Source organism: Amblyomma mixtum, chromosome 1 (genome assembly GCF_055824585.1).
Source record: "Amblyomma mixtum isolate Tamu chromosome 1, ASM5582458v1, whole genome shotgun sequence".
In the NCBI taxonomy this organism is placed as follows: Eukaryota; Metazoa; Arthropoda; class Arachnida; order Ixodida; family Ixodidae; genus Amblyomma; species Amblyomma mixtum.
The window spans coordinates 252859345-252876670 of NC_143012.1; the positions used below are offsets into that span (position 1 = coordinate 252859345).

The 17326-nt window shown below is 46.6% G+C and overlaps 1 protein-coding gene across 3 annotated transcripts in view; it reads left to right on the forward strand.

Moving 5' to 3' along the window:
- LOC149371484 (adenylate cyclase type 8-like) overlaps window positions 1-17326 on the forward strand; it is a 427973-nt gene that overhangs the window by 153564 nt on the left and 257083 nt on the right. The gene's annotated exons all lie outside the window — the stretch shown is intronic.

Here is a 17326-nt window from a genome sequence, read left to right on the forward strand (position 1 = left end):
ACGCTTTGTGGTGCTGCCGGAAAGAACATGTTTTTCCAGTGTGCTGTGATTAAAAAATTGGAGGCTTATCAAGGTTAAGCCCAGTGGATGCGAATCTAGTGTTTTGAATTTCGAACATTTTTTACACCTTGAATAAGGTGAAAGTGATATGAGCAGAAAATAACCAGCCCTTAAATATAGCCCCGATAGAATACAAGAAAGCATTTTATTGACTCTAAACGTCCCCAGTCATGCCACTTTTGCGTAACCGGGGTGTAGAAGAGACAGGTGCGAAAGTACTGCAAAATGCCTGTAGGGATTACACGCGGCTAGCGTAATCTTCCAGAAGGAAAGTGACAAAATCCTAATCATAAAAATATTAAGGAGGTAGAGTCGAACACTACCATTCACTATTATTAATTTCTTGTTTACAGAAGGTATCCAGAGAATTGGACAGGGAAAGGAATGAGGATAAAATGTAGTGGAGAATATCGTAATCTCTAACTTGTTGGTGACACTGTCCACCTAAGTAACTCAGGAGACGAACGACAGAGCATTCTTGAGTCAACAGGCAAAGCAAGAAGTTGGGTCTGAAAATTACTACGACGAAAAACAACTGAAGATATAAGAAGAGCTAAAGTAACAGCTAGTGAAGGGAGCGAATGTTTACAATATATAGCTAAAGCACTGGAAGCCTTAAGTAATTCATCTTTCTTTGGAAGACAGTGGCTGCAAATCCGCACCACAATCTAGTGCATTTGGCAGGTACTCTCAGGCCGTGAATACCATGTTACCAGTGTTCTGAAGAGTAAAGTGTACAATGGTTGCATGTTGCCAATCCTCCCGTATGTGCCAGAAACTTGAAAGCTAAGGAAAAGAGTTGAGGTAAATTAAATTGCCGACTGCGCAGGGAGGTATGAAAGGAAGCTATGGGTGCAGCTTTTGAGACAAAGAGATCTCAGTGGAGGAGGACATAAATACGAGTTAGTTAAATCCAATCGAAGAAGAAATGGGCATGGGCGGAGCATGTAAAACGAAATAAAGATAACCGATGGCATTTTACTGTAATAAAATGAATTCCAAGCAAAAGCAAACCTAATAAGGATGGCAGACAGTCAAGTGGGCATATGGGGTTGGGAAGTCTGCGGGCATGAGGAGGCCGCAGTTGGAGCAGGGAAAGGTTAATTGCAGGCATTTAGAGAGGCCTTGTGCTGCATGCAGTGGACGTAGTTGGCCCGACGATAATGATGAAATAGAAGTTCTATTTTTGTGGTCCGGTGCTTCGGTGGGGACTCAAGATTGAAATACGATGCAGGCTTACACTATCAATCCTTTAGGACTGGGATCAGGATGTGATTTTGGTTAACTATTGCAGTGATAATAAACGTTATCGCATGTTACTGAACCCCGCTACACGTTAGACCCAAGTGTCTACGGGCGGACGCATGCGCGCAAGCACTCATACAGACATGGGCTTTCGCTTAATGGTGCAAGTAAGGATTCCGCCGTAAAAACCACGTAAAGGTCCCCACAAAAGAAGCACTGATTATAAGTCCATACTGCTCCGAGCTCATAAACTCAAACAGAGTAGTTTATATATCTTCAACAGTCAGCAATGACATTTTTCTCTTGGTATCCTTTTTTCCTTGGTATCTGGGTATCGCTTAAGTTTAAAAAAAGTCAGCGTATTATATTCAAGCAATTACCATCATTTAAAATGTATTACCGCGTGGTCAGCAATTTTCTGCATATTGTGTGTCAAATATGTCTTGGAATAACTTCATAAATTGCACAAGCGAATGTGTTAAAATTCTCCCTGCTCTCTCTACAGGTTAACACATATAATCTTCATCACAATTTCTAAGGTTTCAGAAAGTATTGCCGCTTAATTGGTGACAAGACAACCTTCGAAACTTTAATTACCTCTACGCCTGTAACTGGTAGAAAATGTATTTAGCGTATAGAGTAATGCTCGTGGCAGAATTTTCTGCTTAAGAAGGGTGTGCAGGGAGGGCCTCACACAAAATCTACACCCTTTCTTTGCAGGGCAAAATCTTTTATGGTCTAGCGAGTTTCTTTATGTGACAGTTAATTTGCCTGAGCTCCCCCTTTTACAGCATGAGACTTGTACTGCCAGTGGACAAGACTGGAGGGAGCACTTACTATTTTCGGATCCCACCTCGTTTCTGGCAATAATGGGCTGTTGATGATCCCGTAATGACTTCATCGTCCCAAATATTCCGAGGTCGGGACCATAGAGTGCCCGGGAAGACATGCATGGTTAAGCATCCCAGGGGGCGCCGAGTTCACTGATTAGAAAATGGAGATTGGACTCTGTGGTACGAACTGTTAAAGCGTAACCCCGGCAGCGTCACTATTCATAAACCATTGAGTTGGAAGGAAAAAAAAGTTATGGATTGATCAAGCTTTCTCTCGTTGCTTCTCGCATCTAAAACTTAACACTCAGACTAATGCAAGAGTTCGCTCCGAAGAAAGAAATAAGGTGTTCCTTGACTGACCTAGATGAGACGACTGCGCAAAGTGTCTCGATATATCACCTCCCTGTTCCCCGGTAGCATGCTTACCATGAATGCTTTATTCAGTATTTCTCTCATGACTGTTCATTGTCGACCCCATAAATTCTGTGTGATATTGCTTGCAAAAAATCGTTACTTGAAAAACAAAGTGAGGTGATATGCTCTTTGATTTAAAAAAGAAGGCACACAGACTGACCATTCTTCACCTGTTCAGTTGGCCTTTGGGTTTTGAGCAAGCTACTTGGATCATTCGCCTTACCAACGCCTGCTCCTGAAATTCATGATTGAAATCGGCGTCTCCTGTCCGCGCTAGAGATAACTGCTAGGGATAACTGTAATGCCCTTGGATCGTGAGGATAAATAAATAAGTAATAGATAAACTGCTCCCCACAGGTTAAGAACGCGCCACGGAGAGGCGTGAAAGAACTCGCATGATAAATAATAGTTAGATAAGAGAGCCACACCACGCCACACTAATGCAATTCGAACTGAGGTATGTTTTGTCATTAAAAATTCCCAGACACTATTGTAAAAGGTTTGACACAAACAAGTGAATCTTGCCCTACAGCAGCAAAAATGCTAAATATTAAGTAAATGTGAGCAAATATTAATTAAATGTGTAGCGATTTTGCCAAAGAAAACTTGAACGTTGTTCTGAAAGTCTTGGCTACGGAAAAAAGAAGCTGGAAAGACGCGCAAACTCAAACAAAGTCACAGTGCTTATACTGACTTGAAGACAAATATCTATACATGAATTTCTTAACAGCTATGAATATATGCATCCACGAAACTATGAAAACAAAAAAATGTTGCATTAATTTATGCTAATAAGTAATGAAATCCGCTTTTGCTAGAATCATAAGCATAAGCTACTGTTGTTACTAGTTTTTGTGGTTAGTTTGGTTCTTTGTTTTCTGCGACTTGTAATGGATGGCCGGTGCGATGAAGTCTGGTGGGGTAGTAGGCCAAGCGAACTGTAAAAAGGCGCAGAAACAAAGAGAAGCAATGCGAGAGGGTAGGAAGAAGCTGTCAGATTTCATTATATTTTAAGCGATGGATGGCGTATGAATAAGCAGAATCGGTGAACCTCGTGGCACGGCTTTTAACCGATTCGGGAGTGTGGATGCGATATGCTTGGCGCGGACCTGAGATACGCTTAATCTAGTTTCTGTCTTACAAGTGATCTGTAGGCGAGTGGTTTTAGCACTTTGAGGTGCGTGTGACAATGTTTACCAGCTATCTGAAAAAATAATAAGGCATTTAAATAAGGTAGCAAATGGTCAAGTTCTCACCAAATTCTACCACGAAGTACGCTATGTGAAATAAGAGCACACTGTAGACGACAGCACGGAGACTTCTTCCTTACTTTGTGGTTTTTACTGAGGAGAAAAGAATACGCTAAAAAAATAGACAGATCCCCTCACGAGCCAGCACTTTACGCTATTTTCGAAACCCAATTTATCTCTTTCGGCTCAGAATACAACAAGAAATAGAGCAACAAAATATAAACAGCTCTGAAGAGGAAATGATAGAAAGGCAGCGCTAGGCAGAGTTACCAAGATTGCCTTGACCAACCTAACATGGTTGTGAAGAAAGTGTATCATGAGTTTGGTTTCGATGAGAGAACAGTTCTCTGATCCAGCGCTCACTTTTCTTGATGTTTCTGGGACTTCGTGCAAAAATAAAAAAGAATGAGTTGGAGTGCCTATCCTTCGGGTCGCTCAGTCACTCGGTCAGTGGTTGGAACTCTCTCAAGCACCTCATCTATCATGACTAATCGATCACTTCGGCCGTCTCGGCGGCTAGACTGTGAAGTTTTCAACTGGTGAGCAGCAACGAAAAAATCACCAGAATAGATGACATGTCGCACTAACTTTGCGCTAAAAACTGCGGGTTCCTTTGTTCAGTTTCATTCTTCTGAGCAGCAAAAATGAATACCGTCTACACTCTGGGCCTTAAATTGATTACGAAGACACCCTTTCTTCAGAATGAATAATGCCTCCAGAAAACTGATACTAATATCTTAGTTCATTCAACTATAAGCTTCGCTCACGTAAGTTTTTGTGCTTTTGTTGGTCGTGAGTTTTTCTAAACCCTGCTAACGCGACTGGTTTAAGAGCTGTGCTTAAAAAAATGCTTTTTTTCTTTCACGAGGCGCTTCTAGACGTGTTTTAGGTGGCGCTCGGGTCAGCCATATTTTGTTAATATTGTGCTTGTGACGACAAAGCTTACGTATAGTTGCCACTGGAACGTCTGCTTCAGATTAGAGAAAATGACGTGGCACACACGTTTCTGTAATGTTACCATTTATATTATATAAATTGCAATTTTAGGTGTAGGTCATCAAGCATTATACCACACAGTGTGGTTGGCAAATGATGGTGGAGTTATACCAAACATTTTAGACAAACATTGTGTTAGTTCTTTAGGCCATTGGGAGCTTGTTTAATCAGTTTTCTATTGATCTGGCAAGTTAAATTTGAATTTTTATTCTCAATTGGCATATATTGGGACTGCTATTTTATGTTTCTTGTGTTGAAGTTCAGATGGTGGACGGTACCAAGACCAGGTGGCTTCAAGGCCGAGACTACGAGCATTCAATGCTCTTGACATATAAACTAGAGGCTGCCGCGCTTGTTACGAAATTGCGCTAGTTAAAAAGCCCTGATTTAATCGGCATAGTGGTCTCTGTTAAGAATTGGCTGGCCGCACAGGTGGCGTGGCATGCTGTTTCGTAGCAAAATTTAAGGCCCGCAGAGAAATAGCAGCAATCTGACCCACGCATTTGGAATACTAGATAGTCTATTTTTGGGTTCCCCGCGATCCAGATTTGGAATTTATATCGGAACCATGAACATGGTTCCCTGAACTGAAAGGCATAGGCAGAGAATCCGAAGCTTTGCGATGAGGTTTGGCAACATAAAATTGAAGAGCAAGTAAGGCCTTTAAGAATTCAACAGGCGCATACAAGGAGCACTACAGGAAAGCTTGGGTGCTGCTACTTGTAGAAGAATGAATATAGTAGTAGCTTTTACTCAAAGAAAGTGAAAGCCTTGCTCACATGTTGCTAGCCTCTTGGAGGCTCTTCATGAACGTCAAAGCGGGCAGTAATTATTAGCTAAGAGAACTAGTACTAGAGCTAACCGTCTCAGGAAAGTAGATGATGCTGTGGAATCAATAAATTGCGTCATGTGATGACGCAAAAAAAGTGACACTTTCAGAGGTGACGTGGAAGGAATATCCAGTTAGTACTTACGCCAGTGATACTATCCTTAATGTAACATTTTTTTTTACCGCAGAGATGTGTCCTTTAATTTTTAAGTAGGCCCTCCGATTTTGTGTCCACCCATTAATTCGCAGCGGCACAGGTTTTATGCCTTGTCTGGAACTGTGACAAAACTTGGAAAAGTTCAGTGGTTTACTTGCAATCTACGCTACGGCATAACGTCTGGTTCGATTATAGAAGGCCAAAATGAGCTGAATGCAGGCGGTTTATTAATCGCTAAGCCTTTGTATATATCGGCAAAGGACCGAAAGAGCACTGCATTTTCACGAAGATAGATTGAGTGAATGCTAGTGGCTGGTTAAACGATTGCCGCAGATGTTTGATGTCAGTATTTTTGAGATAGGAAACGTCTGTAGATGTCGTGTTCGTCGGGAAGCGGACTGCCTGCGTTTTGTACTCTACCTATCACATGCCTCTGCTTTGAAAGCCCCTATCTGAATTGCAGTAAACGAAGGAGGAATGAAGTGCGGAGTAAACGGCGTGAATAAAAACTTCTTGTCAACAAAGTGATCCTTTACTGGCGTGTTTCAATGATGGTGCAGGGCATGTGGCGTTAGCCCTAAACATCATCTCCAGCCCGTAAGATATGTAACGTATGAAGTCACTAGTGCGGTGAGGGATAGGAGCGCAATTTCGCACGGTATTCACGCGAAAGGCAGCGTTTCCAAATACCCCGCGAAATCTCGTCCAAGACGTCGCCACACTTCATTGCTGAATCAATTGGTTTCAGTGGAGGGAAGGCGTGCACAATTTTTTTCTTCGCATACCTTCATACTACGCTGATGTATCTGTCACAAGCTATCCTCATCGGAGGATTCAGTAGCTTGTTCTAAATGGGGTAGAACAACAAAAAAGGACACACCTGGAGAAACCCTATTTAAAAGGTTGTAATATGCACAAACATGCTCAACTGCAAACAAAAAAAACGAAAATAACAGCATACTCAGGTGCAGCGATAGAATTAAGAGGACTTATTAGTCTTCTGTCTGAAGCGTGAGAATTAATCGTGTTAGGTCGAGAGTCTGAAGAGACCAAATCAAGAAAGCAACATCTTGCCACAGATGAATCGGTATAAAACGCTGACATTCTTAACCGCAAAGGTCTTCGCAACCGCAAAGCGCTCCGTATCAATTTAAAAGACGCATCTTACCTTTCCGTTGATTACCCTTGTAAAGCACTGAACAAAAACAATGTGATATTTTCAGTTTTTCCACATAAACCGAAAATATCATGCATATAAAAGACCTGTTTGCTATTTCTGAATCTATTATAATGCAATAATGCCCTCTTCTTCCGTCAGGACTTGGTGGAGGAGTAACTATTTGCCTTGACATATTTATCAGGTAAATTAGTTACTGCTTATCTTTTTAAGCATTTTACGGAGTGTGAGGCTAACATAACGTAATCAAGACTTTTCAAACGGCAACGATCCACGGCCACAACTATGGGATGAAACATCATGATCTTGCACTGGATTTCAGTGTAATGCAGTCCATGCCTTCGCAAGCTTCTAAGAGTTATGGTTTCAGAGAAGGTTTGATTTCTCGTTCTTCGCAAGAGGCAGGCCCGAACGACCAACCAAGTTTTCGCGAAAGACATGGTTCCTTCAAAATTGCTGTTTGGGCTAGTTGGTGGAACATGATTCGAAATGGCCAGCGCGAAAACAGACGGAGATATTAGTTTACATTACATTGCATTAGTTTGAATAATGTGACGAATGCGGAAGGGAATGAACTAGCATGTGAGCTCCGGATTCGCAGCTGCGAAAACTAGTGACTGCGCTTCGAGCACAGCGGGAGAGGCTGGGAGTTCTACATTAGCGATGAGAAACTGCGGCGAAGACCGAGTGGTGTACATCAGCGGTCAGCGAAGCGCATCTGTTCGGGACCCCACGCGTGCGAATCCTGCTCACGGATACAAGTTTGAGTCATCATCATCATCAGCCTGACGACACCCACCGCAGAGCAAAGGCCTCTCCCATGTCACTCGAATTACCCCGTCCTTTGTCAGATGCCGCCACTGTATCCCCGCAAACTTCTTAATCTCATCCGCCCACCTAACTTTCTGCCGTTCCCTGCTACGTTTGCTTTCTCTTGGAATCCACTCCGTTACCCTTAAGGACCAGCGGTTATCTTGCCTTCGCATTACATGCCGTGCTCAAGCCCATTTCTTCCTCTTGATTTCAACTAAGATGTCATTAGCTCGCGTTTGTTCTCTCACCCACTCCGCCCTCTTCCGATCTCTTAACGTTACACCTATCATTTTCCTTTCCATAGCTCGCTGCGTTCTTCTTAACTTAAGCTGAACCCTCTTTGTTAGAATCCACGTTTCTGCCCCATAGGTGAGTACCGGTAGGATACAGCTGTTGTACACTTTTCTCTTCTGGGATATTGGCAAGCTACCATTCATGATCTGAGAGAACCTGCCATATTGCCACGTATCATTGCAGTGTGTGTTCGTTCACGCTCAACGCAGCAGGAAAGGGTCGTTATCACTTTTGTTCGTGGCGCGAGAAGCGACCAGACTAATCTCGATTGTTCGCAGCCATGAAAGGCTGCATCTAGGTTTTTCCAGATTACCGTAGATGATCTTGACCTGTTATCTGGAAGTTTCCTTGCCGGCTTTAAATTGAGCGATGCCGCGAGCGGCGGACATTCGTAGTTCGACGATTGACGAGCACGCTTGTTGCTTACGCCGCCACCGAGTGATCCAGTTCTTTTGCGGGCGCAAGTCAGCCCAAATAAAGAGCTTCGTTTGCAAGTCTTTCTTGTGTCTTCCTGACCACTGGACTGCCGTCACTACAACGTGACATCTGGTGGAGGTGCTGGGTAGCCTTCCATGTACCGGACACCCCCAGCAAGTCGCGACGCCAGCCCTTCGAGTCATTCACCGCAGGACCTGAGTCCAATCCACCGCGCAAGCCGACGTCTGCTAGGAGACGCACCTGAGTTCTGGATTCTGCCTGACCCTACCCGGAAACGAAAGCCAGCAGGAACGTCCACCATGAGCTTGCCCCAGCCGACGGCTCCAATCATTCTTCACCAGCCCCGGGTGCCACCAACCTTCGACGCTTCGCCTGGCGCCGACCCCGAAGAATGGCTGGAACAGTTTGACCGTGTGGCTACCTTCAACAACTGGGATGATGCTACGAAACTTAGGTACGTCTTCTTCGCCTTGGAGGGACCAGCAAAAGTCTGGTTTGAGAATGAGGAAGCTAACCTCACGAACTGGGAAACCTTCAAGGAGCAGCTTCTAAAGACCTTCACGAACGTTGTGCGAAAGGAGAGAGCCCAGCAGCTGCTACAGTCTCGCATACAACACCCAAACGAGACCGTTGCTGTGTACACTGAGGAAATGAAGCGTCTCTTCCGGCGTGCCGACGCAAACATGAAGGAAGAAGAAAAAGTAAGGTTGCTCATGCGAGGAGTTAAAGAGCAACTCTTTGCCGGCCTCGTCCGAAACCCACCGAAAACTGTCGCGGAATTTGTAGAAGAGACATCCACGATGGAAAAAACTCTGGATGCCCGAGCCCGCCAGTATGACCGCCAGCAGCGCATTTTCTCAGCAAGCTGCCTGGACACCCCTAACAGCAATGACCTGCGGGATGTTATACGTCAAGTTGTGCGAGAGGAGCTCCGACGATTGCTGCCAACGGGAACGCAGCCGCAAATTTCATCGCTCACGGACGTCATCAGGGACGAGGTTCAACAGGCCTTGGGTGTGACGCCGACACCCAGGCAGCCTCTGCAGCCCCCAGCCATGACTTACGCCGCAGCTGTGCGCCGTCCTGCCCCTCGACGACGGGACCCAAGCCCCTATCGCCCTCAGCCAGCTGCGTTGGACCGCCGCCCACTCGCCCCAACCCGCCCGTCCTACGAGCGACGCGCGCAGCCGAGGAAATGCGACGAGTGGAGAACTCCCGACCAGCGCCGCCCACTATGCTTCCACTGTGGCGAAGCCGGTCACGTCCTCCGGCACTGCCCATACAGAAGACTGGGCATCCGAGGGTTCTCTTACGACGCTCCACGACCCCGACCCGGCCAGCGTCCAGCCGAAATCGAGGAGTTTTTGCGTCGGGAAGAATACTCATCGCCTTGCCGCCTATCACGTTCCCCGTCGCCATCGTCCCCGCGCTTTGTATCTCCTAGCCGAGGTTACGCCATGCGTGGACGCTCTCCCAGCCCCCGAAGGTTAAACTAAACAAAGCAGCCTCTGGAGGTGAGGTTGCTTCTAAGCACAATGATAAAGATCCTCCATCGACGAGTACTCAAGACCATACCTCAACTACGACGACAACACCGACGACGACAACACCGACGACGACAACACCGACGACGACAACACCGACGACGACAACACCGACGATGACAACACCGACGACGACAGCTCCGACGACGACGACACCGACGACGACGACGCCGCCAGACTTGAAGCTTTTACCGTTGCCCAGTGAAGTAACGTCGCAGTACGCCCACCGCAGCCTCACTACTCGACGAAGCCGAGATCGTTTACCGAAGACAACGTGCAATGCGAAAACACGAACAAGTGACCTTGAAGTTATGATCGACGATCACGCGGTTACTGCCTTGGTGGACACCGGAGCTGACTACTCCATAATGAGTGGGCCACTCGCTGTCCGACTCAGGAAGGTAACAACAACTTGGGATGGCCCGCTGATCCGCACCGCAGGTGGTAACCTGATTACGCCGTCAGGACGCTGCACCGCGAGAGTTACTGTAAATGGGAGAACCTACGCGACAACCTTCCTGATCCTACAGCAATGCTCGCGAGACGTGATTTTAGGAATGGACTTCCTGAATGAACATCGGGCGATCATCGACCTTCGATCCAAGTCGATCAAGCTTTCCACGGACAAAGCCATATCTGCAGCGACGACAGCGACTCATCGCGTTGCCTTAAACGTCCTTGACGAAGTACTGAGCGTGCCACCCCGATCAAGTGTCTTCGCCTGCATAGGTAGTGGAGACGTCGAAACTGCCGAAGGCGTCGTCGAGGGGAACACCCAGTTACTCCTTGATCGAGGACTGGGCGTCGCAAGGGGAGTCGCCCAAATCCGAAATGGCCAAGCCCAAGTGCTGCTAACCAACTTCACCGAAGAATACCGGCATCTAAACAAAGGTACGACGATCACTTTCCTCGACGAGCTGGCAGACATCAGAGACATATGTGCCCTACCCGACCAACCCCTAGAACCATCTAACCAAGGCCATCAACGAACGTTTGATATCAACCCGGCATTACCACGGAGCAGACAAGAACAAATACGCAGTCTTCTTCAAAAGTACAGCGATTGCTTCTCATCAGCATCGAATGTGCGAAGAACCCAGCTTGCCAAGCACCGCATTGTCACAGACGAACACGCCCGACCACTGCGACAGAGCCCCTACCGCGTATCGCCGCTAGAACGCCAAGCTATTCGCAAGCAAGTTGAGGAAATGCTACGTGACGACGTCATCCAGCCATCAAGGAGCCCCTGGGCAGCACCAGTTGTCCTAGTGAAAAAGAAAGACGGCACCCTTCGCTTCTGCGTCGATTACCGCCGCCTGAACAGCATTACGAAGAAGGATGTCTACCCCCTCCCCCGCATCGACGGCACACTGGATCGGCTATGCAACGCTAAGTACTTCTCATCGATGGACCTGAAGAGCGGCTACTGGCAAATTGAAGTCGACGAAAGAGATCGCGAGAAGACTGCGTTCATCACGCCAGACGGACTCTTCGAGTTCAAGGTGATGCCATTCGGCCTCTGCTCTGCACCAGCGACGTTCCAGCGAGTAATGGATACGGTGCTCGCAGGCTAGAAGTGGCAGATTTGCCTCGTCTACTTAGATGACGTTGTTGTCTTCTCCTCAAACTTTGAAGACCACCTCAGAAGGCTTCGGATAGTGCTGGAAACGATCAAGTCTTCAGGCCTGACACTGAAACCAGAGAAGTGCCACTTCGCCTACGAGGAGCTGCTGTTCCTTGGTCACGTCGTAAGCAAGGATGGAGTTCGCCCAGACCCCCAGAAGACGGCTGCGATCGCAGAGTTTCCACAGCCTAATGACAAGAAAGCTATACGCAGATTCCTTGGATTGTGCGCTTATTACCGGCGATTCGTCAAGAACTTTTCGCGCATCGCTGAACCTTTGACCCAACTTACCAAGGCTGACGTGCCTTTTAAATGGGAAAGGCCGCAAGAGGAAGCTTTCAACGAGCTGAAGCGCCGCTTACAGTCCCCTCCTGTGCTCGGGCACTTTGATGAAAACGCCGAAACCGAAGTTCATACTGATGCAAGCAGTGTGGGCTTAGGAGCGGTCCTCGTTCAGAAAAATGGCAGAGAGGAGAAAGTTATCGCGTACGCTAGCCGTTCACTGTCGAGAGCCGAAGCCAACTATTCGACGACAGAGAAAGAATGTCTCGCCATTATTTGGGCCACGTCGAAATTTCGCCCCTACCTATACGGACGACCATTCAAGGTTGTGAGCGATCATCATGCTCTCTGCTGGCTGGCCAATTTGAAAGATCCCTCCGGCCGCCTTGCTCGATGGAGCCTGCGTCTTCAAGAATTCGACATAACTGTAGTCTACAAATCTGGCCGCAAACATTCCGATGCAGACTGCCTATCGCGAGCCCCCGTAGACGCAGCACCGGAAGAAGACGACGACGATGCTTTCCTAGGACCGGTAAGCGCCAGCAGTTTCGCGCAGCAGCAGCGCTCGGATCATGAGTTGCAAAGCCTAGTTGATTATTTGAAAGGCAAGACCGCATCGCCTCCCCGGGAGTTCAAGCGCCAACTGTCGTCCTTCGTCCTTCACAATAATGTCCTCCTGAAGAAGAACTTCGCGCCCAACAGGACAGTACATCTTCTTGTCGTGCCCAAGAATCTTAGGGAAGACATTATGCAGGCATGTCATGATGAGCCGACTGCAGGACATCTCGGGATTGCTCGCACGTTGCACCGCATCCAGGAGAAGTACTATTGGCCGCGGCTAGCTACCGACGTTTCCCATTACGTGAAAACGTGCCGTGAGTGTCAGCGACGCAAAACGCCTCCGACTAGACCAGCCGGACTCCTCAACCCCATACCACCTGCAACTAAGCCCTTTCAGCAAATAGGAATGGACCTCCTCGGCCCCTTTCCGACTTCATCATCAGGTAACAAGTGGAACATCGTGGCCACCGACTACATGACCCGATACGCCGAAGCAAAAGCGTTGCCTAATGGTACCGCAACAGAAGTCGCAAAATTTTTTGTCGAGCAAATTCTCCTGCGACACGGCGCCCCCGAAGTGCTCATCACAGACAGAGGGACGGCATTTACAGCGGAGCTGACGCAAGCCTTTTTAAACTACAGCCAGACAAGCCATCGGAGGACAACTGCCTATCATCCACAAACCAACGGACTCACAGAGCGTCTGAACAAGACCATCGCAGACATGCTCTCCATGTACATCGACGCCGAACACAAGACGTGGGACTCCATTCTGCCCTACGTGATCTTCGCGTACAATACTGCCGTCCAGGAGACAACCAGGTTTACCCCATTCCAGCTGGTATACGGCAGGAAGCCCACGACAACACTCGACACAATGCTCCCGCACGTTTCTGACGAAGACAACCTCGACGTCGCCGCCTACCTTCATCGCGCCGAGGAAGCCCGAAGACTTGCGCGGCTTCGCATTCAAGACCAGCAGCACACCGACGCCCGACGCTACAATCTGCGCCGACGAGACACGCATTACAAGCCAGGTGATCGTGTTTGGATATGGACGCCAGTTCGCCGCCGTGGATTGAGTGAAAAGTTGCTGCGACGCTACTTTGGCCCGTACAAGGTTCTCCGTCGCATCGGTGACCTCGACTACGAAGTCATCCCCGACGGCACGACAGCATCTCAGCGACGCCGCACACGCCCGGAAGTCGTACATGTCGTACGCCTGAAGCCATATTATGAACGCTAAAGGACTGGAAGTTTTCATTGTCCGTGTTTATTCTCATTATAAAGCATCGAGACGATGCTTCTTTGGAAGGGGGGTAATGCCACGTATCATTGCAGTGTGTGTTCGTTCACGCTCAACGCAGCAGGAAAGGGTCGTTATCACTTTTGTTCGTGGCGCGAGAAGCGACCAGACTAATCTCGATTGTTCGCAGCCATGAAAGGCTGCATCTAGGTTTTTCCAGATTACCGTAGATGATCTTGACCTGTTATCTGGAAGTTTCCTTGCCGGCTTTAAATTGAGCGATGCCGCGAGCGGCGGACATTCGTAGTTCGACGATTGACGAGCACGCTTGTTGCTTACGCCGCCACCGAGTGATCCAGTTCTTTTGCGGGCGCAAGTCAGCCCAAATAAAGAGCTTCGTTTGCAAGTCTTTCTTGTGTCTTCCTGACCACTGGACTGCCGTCACTACAACGTGACAATATGCGCTCCACCCCATTCTTATTCTTCTAGTTATTTCCCTCTCATGATCCGGATCTGCGGTCACTACCTGCCCTAAGTAGACGTATTCTCTTACTACTTCCAGCACCTCGCTACTAATTGCGAACTGCTGTTCCCTTGCTAGGCTGTTGAACATTACTTTGGTTTTCTGCATGTTAATTCTTAGCCCCACCGTTCTGCTCTGCCTGTCTAACTGATTGATCATGCTTTGCAGTTCTTGTCCTGAGTGGCTTAGCAAGGCAATGTCATCAGCGAATCGCAAATTACTCAGGTAATTCTCCATTAACTCTTATCCCAACTGTTGCCATTTCAGTCCCCGGAATACCTCCTGTAAGCAGGCAGGGAAGAACTTTGGCGAGATCGTGTCTCCCTGCCTGACACCTTTCCGTATTAGAATTTTATTGCTGACTTTATGGATAACTATAGTAGCTGTGCAATCGTTATAAATATCTTTGGGTATTTTTATTTGTTCTTTTAAAAATGGTATCCAAACACCCACCCATGAAAACACTCACATAGGAGGGGCAAAATCAGATAAATCCAGAAAGCAATGCCGTCTATCTCTCCGAGAGAGAAACGAGGGACGTCGGCTTTTCATTATGATGTGGCTTGTAATGCTAAGCAGCTGCTTGATCCCAACACTCTTTTAAAACCAAGGCATCATCTGCATGAAAGCCTAAAAACGCATCTGCAACAGCTTCGAAGTCTTGCACGAAAGAGCGAAAGAAAGTAGCTTGAGTAAAACTGAGCGTATTTCTGCTGCTTAATAGGACCGTGTTCTGCTTAAGCTCACTTTACATTCGTTTCCTGTGCTTGATAAACGAAATGAAATGCAGCCCCACATTTTCTCGAGAAGCTTAGCAAGGGCTAATCTCCTACATTTTGGCTGGCTTGAGAAAGATTTATGCCCAGAGAACATCGGTTTTTCATGCATTTGCTTTGTTTTCCGGTCATGAACTCAAGGCGCTTATTAAATACTGCGGTCTCTTAATTGAGAGAGGGGATCATAGTGCGCAGCTTCTGAATAAAAATGGAGATGGTCTTGCAGCCCTCTGACTTTAATTAAAGGGAAGGATGTGCTCGCCTCATCAGAACTCATTATGCTTCTTGGCTGCTTGGCGGGACACAGTCGCTAAGTAAAATGCAAAACTACAGAACTCAGCATTTCTCTGAGGCTTGCTAGTGTGTGTTTTCTTATATTTTCCAAGCAACCCATTGCTGCCTTTCAGGTTGAAATCAAATCGAAAGTTATTCATCGAAGGATAATACCGTGCATAGGGGCGTGCTAAAAGGCACTAATGTGATAGTGATGGTCTTAAAAGAATGTTTAGGAGGGTGTACGCCCGCGCTTGTTCCTCCGTAGGCTGTCGAGACAGCATCGCTGTTAACTCTGTGCTGTAAAACCGACCGTACAGACTGACAAACGTAATGAGCAGTTTCTTTTTAGTGATGCTAGTTTCGTATGCTGTCGAACTCAGCCACGCTACTTCTGTGACAGGCTGCAACCGCGCATAATTACCACCTTTGTTATCGAGATAGTAGGCTTGTTTTCCCTCATTGTTTTCTTCCTACCGCCTGAAAGTTTAGCAGGTGTAATTTTCTCCTAATTTGAACTAGTTTAGTAAAGCGTTACTGATTCGGCGATGAGTCGCCAGCCGCAAAAAGCTGCCAGAAGATTTCGGACTTCAGCGCATAATCCCCATAAAAATGCAGATACCGTCATTAGGAAGGCATGACTTACCAATAAGGGGTGAACTATTTTCATTTTAAGACGGGGGCAGTGTGGTCAAATTCGAATACGTTTAAATTCAGCCGCAAAGATGAAAACACCGTTTTGCTGATATTTTCCATCGGACATTGGCTACACAAACTAATTGTTTTTACCCGTAAAGAGCCCGTAAGGGCAGAAGGGTACTGTGTTAACAGGAATAATTAATTCTTGTGGAGGAATAAAAAAAAATTGTGTTCTGTATGAAAACAGCGAAACAAAATGCTCGCTTTGTACGAGTTTATGGGAGAAAATCTGTTACGCCTTCTAAACTCAGTAGTGCACGATACGGAAACGACGTATGGGCTGTCAGACTTGCGGCCACTGCAAATAGGGAAGCAGAATGAGTATTCCTATGTCCCACTGTATCTACTTTTATTACAGTGTTCGGAAATCACAGTGGCATGTCGGGCTATCGGAGCCACCTGTGTAACTTGAATGTGATTTATTTACCTACGTTTGTACATGTTCTGTTGCCGCAATAACTCAATACTCTGTTGCCGCAATAACTCTGTTGCCGCAATAACTCAATTCAAGCTTATGAGTTGAATATTTTGCATTCTCTAGAAATGTGCTTTTTTGCGCGCCGAATGTACACGGGAGATCTGAGCCTCCCTTCAGTGTCCATCTTCGGATCAATTTCAACTGCCTGGGGTACTTTACGTTTTGTTTTATCATTTTCGACAACTCAGAACTCTGGCGTTTTTTCTTTTTATCGGAGAAAAGCCGCTGATCACGCTCGCAACAGAAGACCCATTTGCATTGCTGACAAGAGCAGTTCATGCTTATTCATCAGTCTCGTATCCAAAATAGCTGTTTCTGGCTGTCAGTTCAGCTGAGAAGATATAGCTATATCCTTGTACTGAAAGACTTTGTACACCTTTGTACTTACCTTGGTTGTCAAGAATAACTTATTCTTCTACTAAAATCATTTTTTTATAAGCAATATTTATAACTTTTATGTCTCATTCCTTTAGAATCAGATACATTTCAGAGCTTGTCGAGGTAGCACGTGTGAAGAACCAAAGGGGTATTGCGAGTTCACCACTGTACAGTACAGAATTGTAACATCCGCAACAGTTGCTATCGACTGAAAAGCTATCATTTTCATTATGCGTCATGCGTCACTATTATGAGGCCGTCAACGCGTCCTTTCAATCGTTCTATCCTTCACCGTACTTGCAAGTGACACCAACCGCGCAAGATCGAACTAAATTTGTATGCAATATTTAACGCCTTAAGTTACCACCTGCTTCACGACTATGCATAATGGTGGTGCACTACGGGTCAATTCGGAATAATCCATCGATTTATTGAA